We start from the raw sequence: 24974 nt of genomic DNA, 5'->3' as shown, positions 1-24974 counted from the left end.
GTGTGGTGTTCTGCTGCTGTTGCCCATCTCTCTCAAGGACGGTTGTATTGTACATTCACAGATGCTCTTCTGCGGACCTCGGTTGTGGTTATTTCAGTTACTGCTGCCTTTTTATCATTTGGAACCAGTCTGGACATTCTCCTCTGACCTCTGGCATCAACAAGGCATTTTCACCAACAGAGCTGACGCTTACTGGATATTTTCTCTTTGTTGGACCATTCTCTTTAAACCCTAGAGATAGTTGTGGGTGAAAATCCCAGTGGATCAGCAGCTTCTGAAAACACTCAGACTGGCCCGTCTGGCACCAACAACCATGCCACGTTCAAAGTCACTTAAATTACCTTTTGTCATGGCTACAGAACACTTGTCGACCCAGACGCTGGAACCCGGAAGAAACACAGAGGAGGACGAGCGTGGCAGGTAAGAGGTTTTAATAGAGAACAGACAGAAAGCCGTGGGCAGGATCTAGGGTTCCCAGAGAGTGAAGATCGAACTCGAGTGGCGTCACTGTTGGATCTTTCTGCAGACAGTCGGAAGGAGTTGACGTCGGAGGGGGTCCGAGAGATGGCAGAAGACGGCAGAGGCTCGAGGTGGGACCAGCGGGAGCGAACGGAGGGAAGGTTCCAGACAGAAGTTGATGCAGGCGACCACTTGTGACAAAGGATTCCATCAGGGGCAACGGACTGGCGAAGACTGGTGATCCAGAGGCTCCTTATGAAGGCAGAAGAGGTGATGAAGTAAGTGGCAGCAGCTGGGATGGAGAAGCAGCCAAGTGGAGGGGAGAGGGGGAGGAGTCTGACAGCGGCACCATATCACCTTTCTTCCCTATTCTGGTGCGTGGCTTCAACTGCAGCCGATCGGCTTGACCATGTGTACATGCCTAAATAGATTGAATTGTTGCCAAATGATTTGCTGATAAGAAATTTGTGTTAATGAGCAGTTGGACAGATGTGCTTAATAAAGTTGCCAGTGACTTTGGTTTGGTGCACATTATATATGATTTTGAAAACATTGACGGTGTGCCCTATAATCTAGAGCTCCCTATAGTGCGGAAAACATGGTACTGCCCATTCAATATGCAGCAAAAACAATCAAGCTAACATAGTGGAAATTGAGCTGCCTTTTTAGATTTAATGCAACAGAAAACAAATTTTTTTCAGACTGAAAATTTTATTAAATAAGCTCTAAAATCCATACATTACTCATGTACATAAAAAAACATTAAAACATTTTTTCATGATGCTTTCTGACTATGACAGGAATCAAATATAGTTATGCTTTACATAAATAATAAGCTAATTTTAGGATTGCAAAATGTTTTTTTGCCCTCTGAGAACAAAGTTCATAACTCTGACATTAGAACCCTTCAGAGGTATGATTCTGCTTACATTACAGTCACATACCATCAGAAATATGTCTGCGCTGACTGATCGGTTCCAACATCTGCGCATGTTTTTTTGTTTGGTTTACAGTCATGGGGGGCATATAAAAACTCATGAAAATTTTAAATTGGGAGAGCAATAACATCATACAAACCCTGTGTGTGGAATTAGTCATCCTAATTTTTACTCTTCTTTATGGATGGAGGAAGTACAAACTCTATAGAGCACTATAGAAAAATCCCAAGAATATCTACCGGTAACTTTTTGTCCTGGTGGAGCTCAAACCAAAAGTAACATTCAGCCAATAGAATGACCAAACCATAGATTTAAGGTGGATGTTGTGGGGAGTTTAAGTTCACTAATTCAAACCAAGTGTTTTGACATCAGGAGCTCATGTGGCAGATTGCCCAACTGGGGCTTTGACCAATAGCAGGAGGAGTCATGGCCAAAACTAAAGCCCTCTTATGAGGCTCTGCAAACATTATTTCAGTAAATATGATCCTCATTACATGCAGCCTGTTAATACGGTTTTATTGCTTGCTCTTGTCATAAAAAACCTGTTTTGGAATCAGTTTTAAGTCAAGATAGTAAAAATTAATTACAACTTTGCCTGTGACGCGTTGTGCTTAACCAGGCAGATGTTTTACACTGGGTTTCACATATTAATATGTCAGTTTTTTGGTAACTTTTATTGCTTTACCTGTTGTAATGAGTAAGTAGCCCTGTACAGACACTGCCTCCCACTCCTCCCTCCCAATAAAATTCAGAAGTGACCCATACCTGGATCATTGCCTCAACTCCAGCTCCATCTGAACATCTCCTGAGGGCTTCAGGTTTCTTGCAACAGGTGGTTCAAACATTTGCCTTGGCCCCGGCTGAGGTGAGGCCTCTGTTTATCGGTTAGGAAAGAGTGAGGGGAGTTTGAAGTGGGAGGGAGAGACAGAAATGAGAGGACAGAAAAAAGACACAGTGTGTCAGAAGAAGCAAAAACATTCAGGAAAAATGATCCTGACAAAAATGTAAGTTGGTCCAGTAGATTTTGCTTTATCATACTGCAGTCCCCAAACAGAGATAAAAACAAAAATGTAAACATGTATTTTGTATTAATATCCAAGACAAGGCTTGGATCAAGCTATAAAACATTTTCCAGAGCTGGAACAAGAACCGAGCCCAACTGTTTCTCTTGTTTCTTGTCCCATCTTCGATGTTCCTCACATACTCTGTTTACTTTCTTCATCCCTCTCCTCTTCACTCACTGTTTTCCCTCCACCCTGGACTCCAGAGAGGAACATGCCTGCAGTCAAAATGAAAAGACATTTGTTGTTTTTATTGGCCATCTTTCCTACAACTCCACTGGCAGGATTCAGACTCAGACCTAAGTTGCTGGAGGCAGCTGTGGCAGAAGAAAGCCTCCATTAGTCCTTGATCACTGGCTCCCTGACAGTAGAGTCAACATTTGAGGCATTAGGGCCTGACACAGATCAAATAAAGACTAATTTATTGGCTGCTCTGATATAAGAAAGCAACATTAACTATTGCTGCCCTGGATTTTTTTTTAATAATTAAATATATCTGATTAAGCAAATGAGATAAATACACAAGCAAAAGTAAACTAACTGTTATGTATTGGGAGATGTTTGGTGGCCGTGTTGCTTCTGTTGGAGTCCCTCCGCACCTCTGTTGTACATTTTAGCCCCATTTCCACTGAGCGGAATTGTCCAGTATGGTCCAGTATGGTCTAGTGCAGTACGGTTTAGAATGGTCCAGGCTATTCAGGTGGGCGTTTCCACTCAAAGTTAGACCATCACTGCGCATGTGGGTTGAAGCTAACAACAACAACAACAATTGAGGTAATCCAGTAGTTCATATTTTTTCACTTGGCTTTTGGTACTTAGTATATCCTAAGCATTTAATGTTATTTGAGAGAAGATTTTTGTCGGAATGACCTTTAGCCAATCAACGGGTTTCCGCAGTAGCTCTGCCCTAACCGGTCTGTTCAATTTTTCTATGAACCTACAAAAAACAGGAGCCCAAAGATGGTACAATTCAGTCCAGCTTAATGGGTTCATTTTATGATGGAAATCCCAGTGGGGTTGACCCGTACAGGTACTGCAGGTTTTTGGGTTGCCCATGGAGAGTCATAGACAAGTGTGACCACATCTCAAAGGGAGCTCAGGTGTCCCTAGAGCCTCGTGTTGCCACCTTAAAAGATGCCATTAAAATGGAATGTATGATTGTTGTGCGTGTGGTAAATGTTTCATGAAGTTATTGTAAGGCTAATGTAAGTTACATGCACTTATAACATACTTGTGACACTGTTGTACGGTGTCCTTACGCCACACTCTCGTCAATAGCGAGGTATGCGGACTGACTCCTTGGTGACTGCGCACAAATGGTGCAAATACAGGAGTGCAAGTGACATGTAAGTGCCTGTGTGGATGCCTGTAGGATCCACAAATTAAATACACTAGTTTCTTCATTTCTTAAAATCAGGCTTCAAGCATGGACCGCACACAAGAAGCATGCACCTTTCTCTTGAACTGCACTAATGGGCCCCTTGTTCAGTGCGCAGGTTTCTGGGGGTGTAAAAAATGAAAAATCCATATGACACGCCTGCATCTAACCCTTACTTACCCTTGCATGAGGTGTAAGTGTTCACTGCGACCTGTCGCCCACATCATGCCAATAGGAAAAAATGTGCATGATTTTGGTCTGGGTGCTCACCAAGCATTCTACAATATAAACATTTTTGGCGGGCCACCTGCATGCCCATACGTTTTTTCACCCACAGACAGACCATATCCACCACAAGGCAGTTTTGACTTAGACTTGAGGTGAGCCTATATATTCATAGAGTGACTGGGAAAAAAAAACAAATGCATGTTAATGTCACCAATATAAATTTATGTTAAGCATAAACAAACATATGGACATGTCAAATAAAATCATTGATACCTGTAACCCTTGTGCTATCCTAGGCACTGTGACATTGGGAGTTGGATCATCTAGACCCACTAGACAGTGCTCTGAACCTTTTCTTCAATGATTTGTGATCGTCACTGGTGTCCATGGATTACATGAAATCTTTCCACCTTTATCCACCTTTGTCATGGTAGGGAGGACACGTCAAAGTAAGGGTGGGGTCATCTAAGATAGCACAAGGGTTAAATATAATATTTGTTGAATAAAAAGTCACGAAGAGCTTGGGAAGTAGTGGGAAGAAGCAAATGTAGCTATAATCCCAACCCTAAACATGTTACACCTTTTATTATTTTCACGGTCGCTATGATATAAAACATGTTATCAGTGAAAAAGTAAATATTATACACTAATCCCAACGAAGATTATTCAGATTATTGTGGCACAAGATTCTAATATTATCAGGTTAACAAATGAAAGTGTGTACTTCTAACACATTAGTATACAACAAAAACAGCAACTTTTTAAAAACCTTCATGAGAATTATTATATGTCTTTCACTGAGAAATTGTACATTTGACAGTCCAGTCTGGCTCAGTTCAAAAGGCTGTTTTTCACATATTTACTGCTTTTAAGGAAGATTTGGTTGAACGCCATGCTTACATTAAACAGAGAAAAATTGTGCCTTGAAAATGAGGCTATTTTGACAGAGAATCCTTTTAACATCTGCTATTGATTTAAACACATTCATATGTTTCAACAAATAGCTTAAATCACAATCACACGTTCACGTTGAGAAGGTTTTTTTTTGTATAAATCTCCCAAACATCACGTGGATTTTGTAAGATGGATCGAATTAAAGTCAAGTACCACACAGTCACAAAGTGATAAGTACAAACTTATGAGGTCACTGTCTGCTGTCTCTGTTCCTCATCATGTACATGGAACTGACAGTGTCAAAGGAACAAGTGGAGTGCTGCAACAGAGAGGAGAAGGTGTGGCTGTGCTATTACTTGGTTTTTCTTCTTTTTCTCTTCTAATGTTTTGATTAAGTTAGTTTGCCTTAACAAATGGCAACTGGCAGTTTAATAAAGTTACTGTCATGCCTCCAGTATTTTAGGAGTGAAACGGTCCAGGACAAGCTAACCCATCATATAGGTAATAAGCAAAGCAATTTGTTCTGCCTTTGCTATATTCCGGTTTTCAAATTAAAAAGGTGCATGTTAGCCTGACCTCAAACCCAGTTGTACACTTTTAGGTTTATAATACTGAGAAAAATTAGGGCTGAATATTAGGGCAGGGGAAGGGAAAGATGTCTTCCTGTGTGAGCCAATTCATTTTTTGTTAGGCATCTCATCACAAAAAGGGAGAAGAATCAAGGAAACATTGAGGACAACAATCAACCACATTAGCTTACGTATAATATTTTCTGGTAAAATTCTATTTTTTTAGTTTGAAAAACTGTCAGGAAAAAAAGTCGCTCGGATTCCCCATTGAATCTTTGTCACCAAAATAAAGCTCTATAATTTAAATCAGCTGACTTTAATGTAACACAGTGCAGACCAGTTCAGAGTTCAGATTTAGTGCAGGGATCACCCTGGGTTATTCTTCCCATTTTTCTTAATCTATGATATATTGAAAGATTTTTTTTTTTTTTTTTTAATAGAGCCATACTGGAAAGCACCAAGCAAGTGACACAAATAAATATTCTTTTACTTAAAAGCACATGAAACATTGGAATCGTTCATTAAAATAGCAATATTTATAAGAACTAACTTATGACGCTGATGCTAGGAAGAGTTTTTAAAGGTTTGAGTAATGTCAAACTTGAAGTCAAGATGGAACCATGTGTGAATGTTTAAATCAATTTTCAGCTGTGATTTCTTAATTTTTTTTTTTATTAAAACATGTTTACAGCACAATTTCAAAAGGATACTTTCTTGGGAGTACTAGAGGAATTTCTGAAAAAGAGTACAAACTTAAATAGCAATAATTACATTCACACTGGTAATTCTGCTGTGCAATACACACTTGTAGTGTTCCTTACAAGAAGCATGCAAACAATCTTGTTCTTGTTGTTGAAAAATATCTTAATCTTTTAAAATTGGTTGTCAGGTCTTTTTATTGATTAAAACATGAAAAGATAAGCAGCCTAATAGCTTTTTGACTTTTTTTAAATGCCCATCTCCTGTGTGGAGACCAGTTTTCCAGGTGTTTACTGGAGGAGTTTCTGCAACTGCTCTCTCACAACATCTGACTTAGACCAACCACTTCTCACAGTAAAACATTTTTCGACCCCTTTTTTTTCCACTTTGAAAACCGATTTGTCCCATATCATGCTGCGCCTGCCGAGGAAGCTGGCAAGATCAAGACTTTCCACTCAGATTCTCTAGTGTAGAGCCACGATCCGGCTCATGAATGAATGGCTCACAGAGAAGATCAGCAGAGAGTCTCCTCAGAACAACTTATGAAATCCTACAGGCCTGTCGTGATTTCAACTTGATTTATGAAGATGTGCTCCAACATTTCAAATTTCCATAAACTGTTTTTTTTAAATATATTTCACCTATTTGAAAAGTTGGTTTAGTTATTACAGCATACGTCACTTAGAGGATGGAGGATGCTTGCTCAAGACTTTTATGTCACTGGAATTGATGCATTATATTTTTGTGGAGATCTGCATAGTGTAAACATTTTTTGTGTTGCTGCAAAAAAACTCTCCTTTCTCTCAGGGGTTCCCATTGTCCTTTTATGCTTTGCTGAAAATGGTATTTATGTTCCTCAGGTTAAAATGGAAATGTGGTTGTGAGGACAGAGTAAAATTGCCAAAAAGAAAAAAAATTGAATGATAAAACTTGCATTGTGCAGATTAAAAAATAGAGATACAAAAACAGATTTTAAGGTGAAACTGACAGTAAGGAAAAAAACATACATACTAAGAAATACAATAGTTTCAATAATTGTATTAATCTTTCGCCAATATTCCTTTTATAATAAATCCAACGTAAAAAAAACAAAAACAACAAAATACTGTATAATTATTTGGAGGCAATACTGAGCTATTCTCAGAGATTTATTGTTTTTGTTGGATTATTAAATAAATTAGATAATGTCAAAGCCTAAATGTTAAGTATACATCCAAATGAGTGAGATGTCTTACATGCTGTGAGAATGCCTAAAATTTATCATCAAACTATTAATTCTCCAAGAAAAATGTAATGATTTTCTGATCTGATCTCCTGGCCATTCAGAGCTTCCCGAACAAAAAAAGTACATGTTGCAATTTCCAGCTTGGATTTTTTTTACAGACCATTACAATTAGTACCCTGATCAAAGACACTTTGAACTTACAGCAAGCCTCATGCAGGTTCTCAACACTTTGTTTACACTCTAGCATCTCGAGCTAGTTAAAGTGGGTGTGGGCGGTCTCAGTCTGGTACATGTCTTTTCTTTTTCTTTAAAGTTTAAATACATCCATTCAGAGGGTTGTTTCTTTTTCTCCTTTCTCATCCTCCTGTGAGTCCAAAGACAGAGAATTTGGTTTTTAACCTCCTGAAGTGCTTTAAGGTGACCACAAGATCACTCTTACAAATTTCTGCAGAGCTCAACAGTGATTGCACTGTGATTTCAAAGCAGTAACATCAATGAATAGCTTAAATCTAGAAATAATGAACAAAGTTATGGTATTATCATGAGAAGTGGCTGTTCAGCACTTTGTATTTTTCACTAATGAAAAAAGGATTATAAAATAAAATAAAAAATGAAGAAAAATGAATAATAATAACAATACCTTTGTTTAAAAAGTGCTTTAACACAAATAAAAAAGTTGACTAAAGTCCAACAATGAAGGCTGTTAAAACACCTAAAAATAAGTAACTAAAAAGCATAGTAATAAAACACTTTTAAAAGAAGATTGCGAGACTATTCATGTTGCATCAGCCTTCGTGTCCCAATCTTTATTAGAAGACTTCAAGTTCACTTTTGAATTCATTACAAATGATCAGTGTGTTTTAGGAAGTTTCATTACTCAGTTGGTAACAGTTGATTTGCAATTGCTTTTTATTATTATAAAATGTTCCTAATAAATTACGACTATTACTCATGGTGACTTTCCCTAAAACATACTGGAAATTCCCCTTCTTCTTACACCCATATTGAAATAACAAGCATTAAAAACAAGCTTGAAGTCATTATTCTTAAAACTGGAATAATATACAAAGCCACTCTATATTTGTCATAAATGCTTTTTTTTTTGCAATACTGTTTTTTTTAATATATTTTTTTAAACTAATATTTTGGGGCTCCCCCCAGAGGAGCTGGAGAAGTGGTCGGGGCGAGGGAGGTCTGGGCATCTTTGCTTAGACTGCTCCCCCCTGCTCCCCCCGCGACCCAGGTAAGCTGGGAAGATGGATGGATGGATGGATGGATGCATTTATGGATGGATGGATGCATGGATGGATGGACGGACGGATGGATGGATTTTGGGGGGGATAACTGGTCCTTATTTTGTTTCCATAACTGATGTGTTGTGAATGTCCTTATGTTGCTTTTTTATAAAGTTTTCTAATGATTACTTTCCATATTGTCATCATTACCTTCAGTTTTGCAAAAACATTGGATATAAACCCCTGCAAGCCTACCTTTTTTTCCCATAATTTCTTCCATAACCAGAGTAGTTAAGCCGCTACTGAAATGATATGACATGTTGATGCACAAACACCCACTGCGGGACCTTGAAGTGGAGGTTAATTCTCCTGTTAACTTCAATTACGCTCAGATTTTGAGACAGAACATCATCTAAGGAACAGGTTTCACCCTCTTTTTCTATTCCTCTTTTTCCTGTCCTCTGTTTAGAGTCAAACAATGCCTGCTTCATTTCAAACAAACATGCTCTGTGAGACCTCACAAAAAGGCACTGATGGAGAAGATGGGTCGTGTGATGTTTCCACTGCAGTGTAGGTGAAGAGTGCGGTCTCCAAACTCAAAGCACTGATGAGGACTGGAGCGATGCACTTAGGACTTTCAGCGGGAGCAGAAGATGTCTCGGTGATGTCATAGTTTACATGAGCGCCGTGTTTGGTTGACTGCACTGTACTGCCTCTTTTAAGGAACCCCTTTACGGGTTCAAGGTTTTTTTAACATTAGTGCCTGCTGGAATTGTCCAAATAAGTTATATAAGAAGGGAAAAAACATTTCTTCTGTTTAGTTTTCGCCAAAAAGTGTGGATATACTCTGACATGATAACCTTCAATGTCGTGATCAAAAGCAGCAAAAGTTATTTACATGTCAATTTGTGAACCATGAACCTTTTTCTAAAAAATGTGATCAAGATAAAGTATTACAGTATTTTAGAAACCCTTATTTATACCTGGTTAAAATACAAATAAATATTTTGGATTATTAAAAAAAAGGAGCTGGCTCTTTACAAAATAATGCTTTATGTCCCCAAAACTTGCTTTCAGGGTAGAGAAAGTAATCAATAACCATATTTAAGTTTGTATGTTTGTGTATAGTAACAATTATTCTTCATTTCCTTTTGCTAAATGAAAAATGTATTGGGCTTAAAAATGTGGCCTGTTATAATTTTTTATCAGATTTCATAAAAGTTATCTGTGATATAATGTACACCTCTACAAATCTGTCTAGGAATTTCCCTTTTTTGGTGTTTATTTATTACAACAACCATTTTATATTGATGCTTTGTTCTTTGACACACATCTTTTCTTCCAACTCTGAAAAAAATGCTGACACATACTTTTACTTTCTCAGTGGACAAAAGCGCCAGAATAAAAAGCCAAAAACTTGGGGGGGAAACCTCTCTAACCCTGAATAGATGTGGCTTTATTAGACTCTTAGAAATGACAGCTGGTTTATAGGAACCACAGATTTGCTGGTGGCTTTGCTCTCTTTAGTCCAAACCAATCAACCTCAGATTCTCTTTAGTGTGGTGAGGAGAGTAGAACTGGCAACCACAGTGTCATTCATGGCTCTGAGTTCAATTTTTCAGAGCAAAAAAGTCCCAGTGGAGTTTTTTTTAAATGTATTTGTGTTCATATTCAGTTATTTTTTTGCACTATAATAAATAACTACAACAGAATCGGATCAATGCAATGGAAATGGTGTGATAGGGTTTGGACGACAGACCAACAGTCATGTCCCTTCACGTCACTTGCAGATCCAGATGTGGGCAAGCTAGATCCCAGCGTTGGCTTTTCTTTGCAGCGTTCCTCCAGCTGGTCAAAAAAACTTTTTTAATGAACTGTTGCATTTGGCGGGAAGCTGTGTGTTTTGTTAGAAATAGTTACGCTCTGTTGTGTTTGGGTGTCAAAGGCAATATTTTCTCAAAAAAGGGCATGCTTGATGTCCCATTAAGTATGTCAGACTGCTTAAAAAAAACATGTTTACACAGAAAATATGACAGGATCAAACACAAGAATGAGAGGCTTTCATTTCCTTATTTCTGATTCTGCTGGTATTTGTTCAACATCACTGATGTGTGTTTTTTGTGTGTGTTTTTGTGTTATCTCCTGCAGAATCAAGTCTGTGGTCTCTTTTGATTTTCAGAAAATAAAACAAGAGAAAAGTTAGATGCACAAATGTCCAAAATAATTTTTTCACTTCAATAAGTAAGACAAAGCTGGAAAGATGTGCAATAAACTAAAAAGACACAAAAAATTTAGTTGATTAATTTGATAAATTCCTAAAGTACAGATTTGCAAAAACAAATGCTGTTCACAACTAATTCCTTTACAAATTAAGCTTCCACATGTTTTGAGTCAGGCACTATCACAGACTATTCAAGTCTTTGCAGTTAAACATTTGTTTTAATTTGTTCTTTTTTCTCTATTCAACATATTACACTGAATTGACAGGAAGACAATGTATTTTGCTGATTAAAATAAAGTATGAGGACTCACTTAGTGGGCCATGAAATCATCTTTGAATTACAGTTAACGGTTCCCAGCCAAAATCCAGTACAAACTCAAAATGAGTGGCTAAGAAGAAAGAACATTTTAAGTCCAGATGCCATCATGACTCAATTTCAAGACACATTTCAACTTAATTAATGAAGTTGATGAAATCACTATGAGTGTTTACTGCAGTATAAATCACCGTAAAAGATATTGACAGATTGAAATGTAGTCTGCTGATTTACTTTTTCTGACATAGTGTTTTTTTCTTTTCCTGTTCTGCTGAAGAAACATCTAAAAAAATAATTTGCATTGTTTCCTGAAAATTCTGATTATTGTCATAATCTTTTAAATATGCTTATCGTCATCTAGGCTGCAATGACCATTAGGCACTGTGAAAGGGAATACATCACTTTGCTTATGTAAGTGTGGAAGATTGTTAATATGCCAATGAACTTGGATAATGCTGTTTTCATGTATAACTCCTTTTTTCTCAATTTTAATCTATAAAAGTGTTAGTTAGTTAGTTTAAATCAGTTAAATCGAATATGATCACTCAATATGTAGCAATGTTTTCTGGTACTTTTATGCTTTTAAAACTGAAAAGGGGTCTGTGGCGACCCTAACACAGGAGGAAGGTTAAAATGAACTCAAACAACCAAAAAGATGAAACTTAAATATGACAAAACGAAAACAATGAAGAAGCCAAGTAGAACAAAATCTGTTAAGATTAATTGTGATAAAACAAAAGCATCATAAAAACTGAAAAAACATTTACATGAAATATCATTTTTGCAAGTCCCCTTGTAATTTATTCAAAAATACAAGGAAAAAGGTAAGCTAATACCTTTATTTTAATCAAAAATCTTTGTTTTTGTCTAACTTATTTATGTGGGTGTGGAATCAAAATAAAATACCTTGTATAAAAACTTAATTTCCATCAGTTTTGCAATAACACATCAATCTATTCGGACTAATCCTTTGTGACCATAGCAGAAACTTCAAAGTCTGCTCAAAGTTTGCTTTTATGGCATAGTTTTCCAGCTTTCATTCTGAAGAATTGTTTTCACTGATGTTCGTGCATTAAGGTGTTATGTAATACTCAGGTGTTTCTAGATCTCACTGTGACACACGCAGGCTCTCTAATCAGCCTCAACGTTAAACCCTGGCTGCATGTCTCCTTCGTGCAGCAAAATCAGGTCTGACCTTTCAGAAAATGGGCTCCAAAACTTTCCTGTGGTCTTTGGCAGTGGGACGTTCAAAGTGGATCCTTGGTGTCCTGAGGATTTTGTGGGCGGGGATTCTATCATCCTTCTAGTTCAGGCTCATGTTTCTGATGCTTTCTAACCCTGTGAAAAGAGAAGAGTGGTGAGTTTTCTGTGCAAGTGAGAGCATCATAAAAGGTCCCAGAAGAAAGGTTCAGTTGATAAAGGATCAGTGAGATTTAACTCATTGTCATTCATTTCAATCTGTGACTACAAACCCAGAGGTTGTACAGATGCAGATAAAATCAACAAAATATCAAAAGACTGTAGACACACTTAATTGAAGTGCTTTTCTTTATGTTGAACAGGTTTAGTATAACACTAGTGAAACAATTATTTAAAAGAAAAATTGTAAAAAAAAAAAAATCCAAAGTCTACTAAATGCTAAGATATTGGCTTTATATTATCAGAAAGCAGAGGACAGAGGAGGAATGAGACAAAAGCTCAAACACAATTTGCCCTTTTGCTTTTTACGCTTAGGATCTTAGAGGTTAAACTTATTTTGGAAAAAGGGGCAAAGGATTTCACTCGTAGTTTTAACCCTTGTGCTATCCAAGGCACTTTAACATTGGGAGTTGGGTCATCCAGACCCACTAGACAGTGCGCTGAACCTTTTTTCTTCAATGATTTGTGATCTTCACTGGTGTCCATGGATTACATGAAATCTTTCCACCTTTATCCACCTTTGTCATGGTAGGGAGAACACGTCAATGGAAGGGTGGGGTCATCTAAGATAGCACAAGGGTTATAAGAATATGTGCTAAATAAATAAAGAAAAAAAGAACCAGGCGGACAATTACAGTACTATGACTGGGGTTAAAGGGTTAAGTTGACCTTAACCACAGCAGCTGAATCAGTTCTTGTGTACTTTACCAGTCATTTTGGAAAGCTTCTTAAAATATTATTTTACAGCTGAAAGTTTTTTTTAAGAAGACACACCCAGGTAAAGACAGACTCTAGTCCAGAGTGCCAGTTGTGAATAGGTGTGTAACACAGCAAGCAAGACAGCAAGACAACAATTAATGTGGACATTTGTTGACACGGATAAGAAAGGAAGAGCATTAAAGATAAAACAAAGCAAGATGCAAGAACTAAAACGACGGCAAAATACTTAATGTTGTCTTATATATCTAAAACATTGCCACCATTCCTACAGAAAGTACAGTGCTGCTGTAAATGACACTGCTCTGCAACTGAAGCAGACCATGTCAGTTTAATATTTTCTGACTAGCTTCATAATGAAGGATATCACCACTCTAAAAAAATAATCATGTGTTATTCTAAGAGATGGAAATAGTTCAGAGGGTCCAAGAATGAATACATTTGCACCTTTGCCAAAGAAAACCAAGGAAATTAAGAAGGAGCTTAAGGCCAGACGTTTGTGTTTGAACTCTACCTAGCATCCCTTATTTTATGACTGTTGACAACTGACTGGAGCGTGTGCCCAGATCCTCACATAATTCCCCCCTCTGCCCTCAGATCATGAACACTCAGATGCTGGGAAATTCTGATATAAGGGAGTAAAGTTTGAATCTTTTACTTAAGCTACTTTCATCATATTAACCCTTGTGCTATCGTAGATGACCCCACCCTTACTTTGACGTGTTATTTCTACCATGACAAAGGTGGATAAAGGTGGAAAGATTTCATGTAATCCATGGACACCAGTGAAGATCACAAATCATTGAAGAAAAAAGGTTCAGAGCACTGTCTAGTGGGTCTAGATGACCCAACTCCCAATGTTAAAGTGCCTAGGATAGCACAAGGGTTACAGTTAAGATACTAAAAAACCAAGTTTTTTGTGGTTTGTTGATTCTTATATTCTAGTTCCTCATTATAAGTGTTTCTAAACTTCTCTGAAAATCCTTCAACTGATCCAAAAAGCTGCAGCCAAAGCTCTGACCAGAGCTATGTGCAATGTTTTTTTATTTTTATTTATTTGAGCTTTTTTGATTAGACTGCTCAATAAAAGCAGACTTATTTCAAAATTAGTTTACTTAATGTACATCTAAAACTTCAAATGGACAGGCTCCATATATTGCAAATATCTCACTTTTCCTTTATCCTCAGAGGACTTTTTCTTCCTGTCAATAGAACTCAGTCTCCCAGTGGTAAAGTGTCTGCTCTAAAAGTGGAGGTCATGGGATCAAATCCACAGTCAGAAATAAGACTGACTTCTTGGTTTTTAATTATCATCAGACACGGTTTGTGTTTTTTCAGATACCTACTGTATGTGAAAAACACAAATTGTGTCTAATAAAAAATAACCCAAGAAGTCAGTTAATCTTAGACACAATGAACTGTATTGAATCAGAAATAAGACTGATGGTTCCGAAGTGCAGCTGTGGCTGAAGGTCAATGCTTACTCCTGCACTGTAACTTTATTTTCAAAACATGAACCAGGGACAGAATCCTAACCCTATAAGGTTCTTTTTCTGTGTGTGGAATCAACTCCCTTCTTCAGTTTGAGAGATAGACACCATATCCATCCTAAGGGCTTGACTTGATACTTCGGCAGTTTTCCCTGAGCCATGCCTTTAGTTGCTGTTAAATGAGGAACAGCAACATGTGGTACTTCTAGGTTTGTGCCTAATTTGTGTTAAACAGATTGTGGGAGCTGGTCATTGTTCCTGTTTTTCCTTTGTTACAGATGTTCCAGTGTTTTTGTGTTTATCTGTTTTCTGTTCTCGCCAGTCACAGCACATGCTCAACATTACAGAATCTGATATTCATATTTCCCCATTATGTTCAGCTCAGGGGGTTACATAGAAAATTCTTCGATTTAATCTGTTCATTAACATCGTCTCTTTGCACCATGAGGTGGTTTGGATTGTGAATTTGCCCTTTAACTTTTGTGCTATCTTAGATGACCCCACCCTTACATTGATGTGTTCTCCCTAACATGACAAAGGTGGATAAAGGTGGAAAGATTTCATGTAATCCATGGACACCAGTCTTCTTTCTCTTTCGGCTTTTCCCATCAGGGGTCGCCACAGCGAATCATCCTTTTCTTGTGTCTAAAGTGTTGTGGATGATTCGCATGGTTATTTTGGCAATTTTTACGCCGGATGCCCTTCCTGACGCAACCCTCTCTATTTATCCGGGCTTGGGACCGGCACAGAAGTTACTGGCTTGCAACCCCTGTGGCTAGATTAATCCATGGACACCAGTGAAGATCATAAATCATTAAAGAAAAAAGGTTCAGCGCACTGTCTAGTGGGTCTAGATGACCCAACTCCCAATGTCAAAGTGCCTAGGATAGCACTAGGTGTTACAAGCTGAAATTAGTGTGTTGGTTGAAATTTCAACTGCAGAGAATAAATGTCAAGAATGACAGGAATGAGTTTCAACCAGGAACAAAAATTCTTATCTCGACAGGCTAAGAAAATGGAAGAAAAATGTATTTTGCCATTAAAAAAGTATCAGTTCAAACCACTTGAGGCTTCAAAATTCAACAAATCTCCATCCTCGTCACACGTTCAGTAAGAATGTCTCCTGGGCTCAATCCCAAAAAAGGCTTGCAAAGAGAAAAAAAAAACATTATTTTCCATGTCTCTGTTGAGTAACAGAAATGGGTCGGAATAAACACATTCTTCCTCTAGCTGAGAAGAATGCGTGATGATTTTTATTTGGCAAACAGCTTGGTGATGGGAAATGCAGACTTCACCTTACAGAGCGAGGTCATAAAGATGCTATAAGGGTTCATTTAGTGCTTTAATTTGAAATTTCTGATCTTATACAAGCTTGAATGACTGATAGTCTCCAAAACCTCAGTCTTCCAGCATAATGAGGGACTTCTTGGTTGTCCATCAACATTTATCTTTGACTTTGCGTGAGCAAAATAATTTAAAGGACATAGTCTTTTTAAGTTGAAGGACTTTCTGACCTATAAATCTTGTGCCATTTTCAGTCGCACCAATGACTTTTTGAAAAGCAGCTGATTACACCTGCTTCAGAGGAAAAACACAGCTGGCTGATACTCTCTTGCTTAGTTTCCACTGGAGACAAATAATGCAATAATCACCTTACTGCAAACATTTTAAGAGGTCAACTTAACCACACCACAGCTGGTCAAATGGGGTTTAAACAAACTTTACACACTTGCACATGGATATATTGGTACACACAGCGGGAAAGTAAACAAACATATGGATTTGGTGCAGTTCTTTATCATTCTTGCGCTCACATTGGCACACTCAACACATGCAATTCTGCTTTTAGATTTGGCCACCCAGCACTCATCTAGCCAATAAAGATTTTGGGTTGCAGCCTAGAGGGGCCCTGCATTTGAGGGGCTGTGCAGAGTAAACAGAGCTTTAAAAACAATATTTAAGTCACATGTGATTGCAGCCGCTACGTAGACTAATAAACTATGTGTTAGCAGGTGACTTTATTGGGGCCTCAGGGGAACAAAATTCGGAGATGTTTGCTTTTGAAATGCAACAGCCCTCAGAGAGGTATGAACTGTAAAATTGTGAAGGATAAATAACAGATTGCACAATCTGATCACGGTGTGAAACGCAGATTTACAACAAATATTTTATGTCGCCTTTTGTGACACAAAAAATTAAGCTGTAAAACAGGCAGCTTTAACATTTGTACACAGAAAAACTTCACATATAAAAAGTGGATTCTATTGGATTTAAACATTCTAAACCTAAACCATAACATTATCTTTAAGTTGATGAATGAAACCAGTCGGAAACATGATGAAAAACACAGCTTAAACATTATGTTGTGAATCTTGAGCTTGCCTTATTCTACCACACAGACAATAAATACAAAAACAACAGAAAAGAAAAATGTTTCCATATTAAGAAGCTTGGCATGATGGAAAAATGAAAACGGTGCATGAGCCAGGATTTACGTCCGTCACCTCTGTCTATAATTAGAGTGATCACAAGCATTTTCAGCCCTTTTACAGCCACATTTTAATCTGTGGTTCATTTTTTTGTTTGTTTCCATGTGACGTCTGCACCTAGAATGACTTTTATGAATACAGGCTTCCCAGTGTTCAAACTGTCAGAAGATGAATCTGAATGAGGCACCGCAGCATAAACACTACAGTTATTTTCAGTGGTGTTTCCTGGAATTAAGTATTTCTTTGCGCTTCTGTTTCTTCAGCCTGCTTTGTGTCTGATATTTCATGTGACGCTTTGTTCCAATTGAATAGAGTGGACATAAGTCATTTGTTTTGTTTGGCTGCTTGAGCTTTCTCTAACTTAGTTTCAACAGCCTTCACTTAAAGGTTTAAGACCCACTTCAGTCATCTATTGGTCTATTTTCAAAGCCTTCCCAGTGGCCTTTTAATTAGGATTGTGCTGTTTTTAGCCAAAATCAAAATACCTGTGTTGTTTTCCAGAAAATAGAGTCTGTAGAGCGGCAGGAGTTCATCTGAAATTCACCCCCAGAGCTTCTGACTCAGGGGTGTCTGTTGTCGCAGAGAAGCCCCACCCCCTACTTCACATCATCTGTTTACATGCTCTCCCAATAGCTTACAGCCCCTAGCACCCCAAAATTAACATTAGTGGCGCAACAAAACCGGCGAGCAATATTGGAGCTGTCCAGCCGTACAGTTAAGAGCCAGATGCCAGCTTAGACCAGGAAAACGAAGGTTTTAATTGTCAACATTGGGTGCATCAGGATGGAGCAGAAAAAGGGAGCTCCTGGTCTACTGTTTGTAGCACTTTCAGTCAGGACCATAGATATTTGGACAGAGACACATTCTTTCTAATTTAGTTTCTGTACATTACCACAGTGAATTTTAAATAAAACAACTCAGATGCCATTGAAGTGCAGACTTTCAGCTTTTATTCCAGGGGTTGAACAAAAAGATCGCATAAAAATATGAAAAACTAAAGCATTTTTTAAACACAATCCCTTCATTTCATGGGCTCCTAAGTAATTGGACAAATGAAATAACTGAAAGCAAAATGGTCATTACTAATATTTGGCTGAAAAGCCTTTGTTGGCAATGACAGCCTGAAGTCTTGAACTCATGGACATCACCAGATGCTGGGTTTTCTCCTTCTGAATGCTCTGCCAGGCCTTTACTGCAGCAGCTTTCAGTTGCTGTTTGTTTGTGGGCCTTTCTGTCGGAAGTTTAGTCTTCAACAAGTGAAATGCATGTACAATTGGGTTAAGATCAGGTGACCTACTTGGCCATTCAAGAATCTTCCACTTCTTTGCTTTAATACACTCCTGAGTTGCTTTGGCTGCATGTTTTGGGTTGTTGTCCATCTGTATTATGAAACGCCGCCCAATCAGTTTGGCTGCATTCACCTGGATCTGTGCAGACAGTATGTCTCTGAACACCTCAGAATTCATTGGGCTGCTTCTGTCCTGTGTCACGTCATCAATAAACACTAGTGTCCCAGTCCCACTAGCAACCATGCACGCCCAGACCATCACACTGCCTCCACCGTGTTTTACTGATGATGTAGTGTGCTTTGGATCATGAGCTTCTCCACGCCTTCTCCATACTTTTCTCTTGCCATCATTCTGGTAGAGGTTGATTTTGGTTTCATCTGTCCAAAGAATGTTTTTCCAGAGCTGTGCTGCTTTTTTAGATGCTTTCTAGCAAAGTCCAACCTAGTCTTCGTATTCTTGAGGCTTATGAGTGGCTTGCATCTGGCAGTGTACCCTCTGTATCTACTTTCATGCAGTCTTGTTTTATGGTAGACTTGGATATTGATACGCCTACCTCCTGAAGAGTGTTGTTCACTTGGTTGGCTGTTGTGAACGGGTTCTTCTTCACCATGGAAATGATTCTGTGATCATCCACCACTGTTGTCTTCCGTGGACGTCCAGGTCTTTTTGCGTTGCTGAGTTCACCAGTGCTTTCTTTCTTTCTCAGGATGTACCACACTGTTGATTTTGCCACTCCTAATACTGTAGCAATTTCTGGCATGTATTTTTTTTCGGTTTCTCAGCTTAATTATGGCTCCTTTCACCTGCATGGACCGCATGTTGTCTGTTCACAGCAAAATCTTCCAAATGCATGCACGGGTCCTCTCATCAACTCCAGGCCTTTTATCTGCTTCACTCATAATGACATAACAAGGGAATTGCCCAGACCTGCCCATGCAATAACATGGAAGTCAATTGTCCAATTTCTTACCAGCCCATGAAATGAAGGGATTGTGTTTAAGAAATGCTTTAGTTTTTCACATTTTTATGCAATCTTTTTGTTCCACCCATGGAATAAAAGCTGAAAGTCTGCACTTCAATGGCATCTGAGCTGTTTTTTTTAAAATTCACTGTGGTAATGTACAGAAACTAAATTAGAAAGAATGTGTCTCTGTCCAAATATTTATGGTCCTGACAACAAGCTTTTTCCATTGTCATTTTAGATGTGCTCTTGATTCACAATAATTTGAATACAGAAATACAGTTTTGAGCTTAATTTTCTTCATATATGTCCTCCATCATCTTAAAAATGCTACAAGAAAATGTTAAAAAGAGCAAAACACGGTTTTCAACAGAGTGGGTCTTTACTATGTACCATTAATGTAAAGAGTTTCAAAGTGAATAATAAAACTTAAAAAAATACAAAACATAGTTTTTGTCATAATTCTTTTATTTTTTCCCCCCATAATTACTATAACTGAGTTAAAAAGGCAAAATAAATTTAGAACAACACAGCTGGCCTCTTTTTTCTATTGCAACTTATTGTGTGGATGCTAAACTGATACGTTAAATCTCTGAATAAATGCCCAGATAACATTTTTACCTGTCTGTATTACGAATTCAACTTAATTTACTATGACAACAGCTGTATAAAAATGCTAGAGACAACTAGTTATATTAGTAACAGTTATTTGTTTACTAAATTTCCATAACTGTTGCAGTTCTGCCAAACACCAAAGTTGACTTGTGTACATAAAAAACAGTGTGCTGAAATTCAGGTCACCCCAGCTGACCACAGTCTCCAGAGACCACATTAAAAATGAAATAATGTTCACACTGACAAAGAAAAAACAAGTTTCCTGTGTAAAGAATGAGCTGGGAAAACAGGCGACCAGCACAGCCTGTGAGGTGGAAAAGTATTCCTAATATCGATGACAAGGCGCTGGAGACTTAAAGATGTCAACAAAATTCTGGCTATGAAAACCATGTACAAGCAAAAATGATTGTTAGTGAAACCGAAATGTCTATGAGTACACTTTTTTTTATCCAATCTAAGATTCATACCAATATCGAAACACAAATGTTATTCGCTCTGCACAAATAGCTTTGGTGAAGGTGAAAGTCCATCAACTATTATTTTAAACAAAATTGGATTGAAAAACAATTAAAGAACTTTAAAAGTTGATTTTAACAAAACAGACACATACAAAGGAATCCAAATTAATGTTTTTTATTTTAATTTTTTTGTCAAATTCCAGGTCCTTATCATAACAAGTGAAACAGGAGCTGAATGAGGGTGAGACACAAGCAGGAATAAAACCTAAATAAAAATCCCTCACACCTTAGTAAGATCCCCATTGAGGTGTCCATCATCTGTCATATTTACAGCATTCCTGAAACCATCTCTCAGCAGAACCTTTTCACCAGAACGTTGAAATAGGGCCAGATCAACACCCCAGGAGGTCATATGAAGGTTTCCTTATGATAATAATTACAACAGCTGTAATGTTTTAACTGCCATTAATCACACTGGAAACTCTACCAGAACCCCATAAAATACCTCTCTATTTAGCTTATTTTTGCAATAAATTCCACGTTTTATATTTTAATTTGAGCTTACTACTCAATCCTATGGATAAAACAGTGAAAGGGTTTTCATCTTCTGCTTTTAACCCATTTAAGAATGAGTAATGGCTTGACTTGCTGTATTTACTGTACATTCAAAACCCCTTAAAATGTTGCCACTCACTGACACCTATTTATTCATTTTATGACTGCCTTCCCCAAATGTCAGATCCCACCAGCACAAACAAACCTTAGTATAATTTTATTAGAGTTTTCCTTTAAAAGCCTCTCTGGACTGAGACCTCATAAAAACAAATACAAACAAATAGATTCCTTTTGTGGGACTAAATAAGAAACACTTCAGGAGATGGGAGAAAGATATCATCTCTTTTTTTCAATAGCCAAACAGACAGATGACTAATTTTAGATGAAACCTCTTTCACGCACTCTATTCAGTCAACACAGCAAAGGGCAAAGGATGACAGTGGATGGATATCCTTAGAGTGAATGTGGAGCACACAGAAGAGTGGTGATACTTCAGTTTGTAAATGAGGATTAAGGACAACATGATAGAACGTGGATAATCATACAGATAGAGCCAAGCAAAACAAAGGAGAGGACATGGAAAAAAGAAAAGTGAAAATAAATGTTTCTTTCACTGGTGGTCCATGTTGCCCCTCTCGGTTTAATTGCTCGGGTAGGAGTGAGATCAGAGCCACAGTTCAGCTGTAAGCTTCAATCAAACTTGAGAAACAATAACAAATAAAAGACAAAGGATGGGAGACAGGAAAAAGATGTATTTAAAGGATGAGACATTAAATTCCACAATGCACAAAAATGCATGTTACAAGTACTGAAAGGGGGGAAAAAATGAGGTAAGATCGGCTTAAACTGGTGGTCCATTTCCTTGTCCTCAGCTATATTTAATTACCCAAGTAGGAGTAACTTCAGTGTATCTGCGGTAGGAGTAGCAGGCCTTCATCAAAGCCACACTCACTGCTCATTAGAATATTATTACAGAACAGCAGCAGCTAGCCAGTGGGCTGATTACTGACTGGGTCCGATGCGAGGCCTCATTTGACAGGAATGTATGGAGGCTGAAATGGAGAACAGAAGCAAACAGAAAAAAACACCATGGGTCTTTTAATAAGCTTTTATAAAACTGTTTCCACAGGAGAGGATTTTTATTTTCTCAAAGCCCGTCCACTTTCTTTGCCATTTCGATTGTAGTTTTACACTTTAAACAACAAAAACACATCCAAGCAGCTACTGCATGCAGACTTGTATTTTTGTAGCAGCTGCTAGTATCCATTAAAAATGGGTTAATGGATAAACACTTGTGCAAGTAAAATGTGTGTGATTGCCTTGAACCGTGCCTTAGCATGACTGTTGGACCAGCTCTCCACATTGTGCTCAATGATCCATGCCTCGCACAGAGGTTGTTACTTCACACGCCCTGAAACAGAATCCTCCAATAAAAAGCAAAGATGAGGCCAGCTACTGCTCAATGTTACTAGCTACTAGTTATTGGTGTTTCACATATTAAATAAAGACAAATATCAGTAAGGTAATGCATTTTTGCTTTCATTCACATTCTATCCTTTGTGCACAAGGTTAAGGATGGGTGTAAGCACACGTATGGGGTGTCACGTGACGGACATCATATGTGTGATGACAGTGTCCACCGCCACACAATAAAGTTTAGTGCCACACACTCTCCACGTTCTTTTCAGGTGCAGAGGTAGAGTGGTTGACTTCTGATTGGAAGATGGCAGGTTCCGTTTTAATGCTGAAGCTCATTGGGAGGACCCAACCACTAAAGACAGAGCTAGAGGGGGAACTGGGATTGTTCATTTAAGCTTTTTGTTAATTTACTAAGTAAATTACGTAATTATTTATTACATTCATTTTGAGTATAGAGCTGGAGAACACTGCACTGTTGAACGTACTTTCACTCCTCTTTCAAGCGATCATTGTATGAGACGTCTCAGGGCCTGGTAAAAAGATTTGTATTCAGAAAAACCTGTGCATACTCAATAGGAATGGATGCAAACACAGTAGCAGAAGCAAAGCATAATCCAAGACTGCAGCTGCCGTTTTGTGCCAAAATTTAGCGCAACTGAAATGACTGTCACAACTTTAAGTTGCTGCAAGGTGAAGGCACTGACGTCACTTCACCTATTTTTCTGGTTGGTTGAACACTATTGGAATGCCAACATTCTGAATCTTTTGGATGAAAAAGAGCTGACATGAACAAAAACATCAATAAAAGCTGACATGTTTTTTTTTCCCTGTTTTTCATGTCACAATTTTAACTAGGTTTTTACTTTTGGACACGTTTCTATCAATCCCTTCCTGTCCTCCAGCGCGCATCTCCCATTCTGCTGGAAATCTTTGTGTCCCTCCAACCCTCAGTTGTTGCCCTTTGGGGCTGCTGGACCCCTCAAATCCTCCTCATAAATAATTAAAAAAAACAATAATCCTCTGTTGTTTCTGGCAAAAGTTACCAAGTAACCCTTGTGCTATCCTAGGCACTTTAACATTGGGAGTTGGGTCATCTAGACCCAACTAGACAGTGCACTGAACCTTTTTTCTTCAATGATTTGTGATCTTCACTGGTGTCCATGGATTACATAAAATCTTTCCACCTTTATCCACCTGTGTCATGGTAGGGAGAACACGTCAAAGTAAGGGTGGGGTCATCTAAGATAGCACAAGGGTTAAGACAGCAGTTCTGTCACTGAGAAAGCATTTTTTATGCTTTTGTTGCTTACATTGAGCTCCAGCGTGATAGTGAGTTTATTATTTGAATACATTTTTATGTCAAGATTTCACAGAGACCGTGACAGTATAAATGTTTTTCAAGAGAAAATGCACAAAAGGCTTTCAGTCAGACAACTCATGCAGTAGTAATGATATTTATTTTCACATCTTTTAGTTTTGCTTTCACATACTTTGTTTTACTTTCACATACGTTGTTTTACTTTCACATTCCTCTAGTTGGCATTTCACATTCCTCTAGTTGGCATTTCACATTCATCTAGTTGGCATTTCACATTTCTTTAGTTTGGCATAAGACTCCGTGCAATTCCATGAGACAAATTTCCATAAACTTTTGGGCAATAACTACCCAAACAGAGCTCACAGGTGGAAGCCGGGGAGGAGGGTGGGGCGACAAACGCAGCGCTTCAGTAAAGAAGGATGAACAGCTTACACACCTGGACTTAAATAACTGCACAGGTGAGTTGATTAACTGAACCGCCCCAGGGGAGTAGCCGAAGTAAAGCCTGCCAGAGTTGCCTGCCCCGAAATGCTCCCAAGGTCGCTTATTTTTGTGTTTTTGTTATATCTAAAATTTTGTTCGTTTAAAATAAAAACTTCAAAGCTGTAAAATATTAAAGATAAAATATTGTTGTTCACAAGTAATCTCTTCCCTTATAATTTACTCCCTCAAAGCTGTATTGAGTTACACGTGTCCTGTATTACTATACTTGCAGTAGTGACATCTTTCAGTCAATGACATGGTGTAATAATGACACTGAATAAAAAAGTTTTGTTTTGTTTTTTTATAAAGTAAAATCACAGGAAGCACAACTGGAGGTGCATCCCTCAGTTTTAGTCAGTTGAGTCCATAAAACAGGGAAATAGGCTTTCCACTTTGAAAAAAAGAAACAAAAATGATTTAAAATCAATTTTTTATCCTCAAATGCTTCAAATTTTGTTTGTGCAATAAATCTGTTGTAACCTATCATCATGTAATGAGTAAAATACGACACAGAATTCATTAGTAATACCTTACACTA

General features: G+C 38.0%; 1 long non-coding RNA gene across 1 annotated transcript in view; it reads right to left on the bottom strand.

Annotated features, from left to right (window-relative positions):
* Positions 1–414: 414 nt before the first annotated feature.
* The window catches only part of LOC105355243 (uncharacterized), a 36530-nt gene continuing 11970 nt past the window's right edge, over positions 415–24974 (bottom strand). Inside the window, exons 2-5 of the long non-coding RNA XR_002874301.2 lie at positions 12419–12561; positions 2602–2676; positions 2163–2271; positions 415–711 (exon numbers count right to left, since the gene is read on the bottom strand). This is a non-coding gene — a long non-coding RNA (uncharacterized LOC105355243). The remainder of the gene's footprint in view (positions 712–2162; positions 2272–2601; positions 2677–12418; positions 12562–24974) is intronic.

The sequence above is a fragment of the Oryzias latipes genome, chromosome 12, assembly GCF_053564925.1.
Source record: "Oryzias latipes strain Hd-rR chromosome 12, Olatipes_Hd-rR_3.1".
Taxonomy (NCBI): domain Eukaryota; kingdom Metazoa; phylum Chordata; class Actinopteri; order Beloniformes; family Adrianichthyidae; genus Oryzias; species Oryzias latipes.
This window is presented reverse-complemented; position numbering and strand designations above follow the sequence as displayed.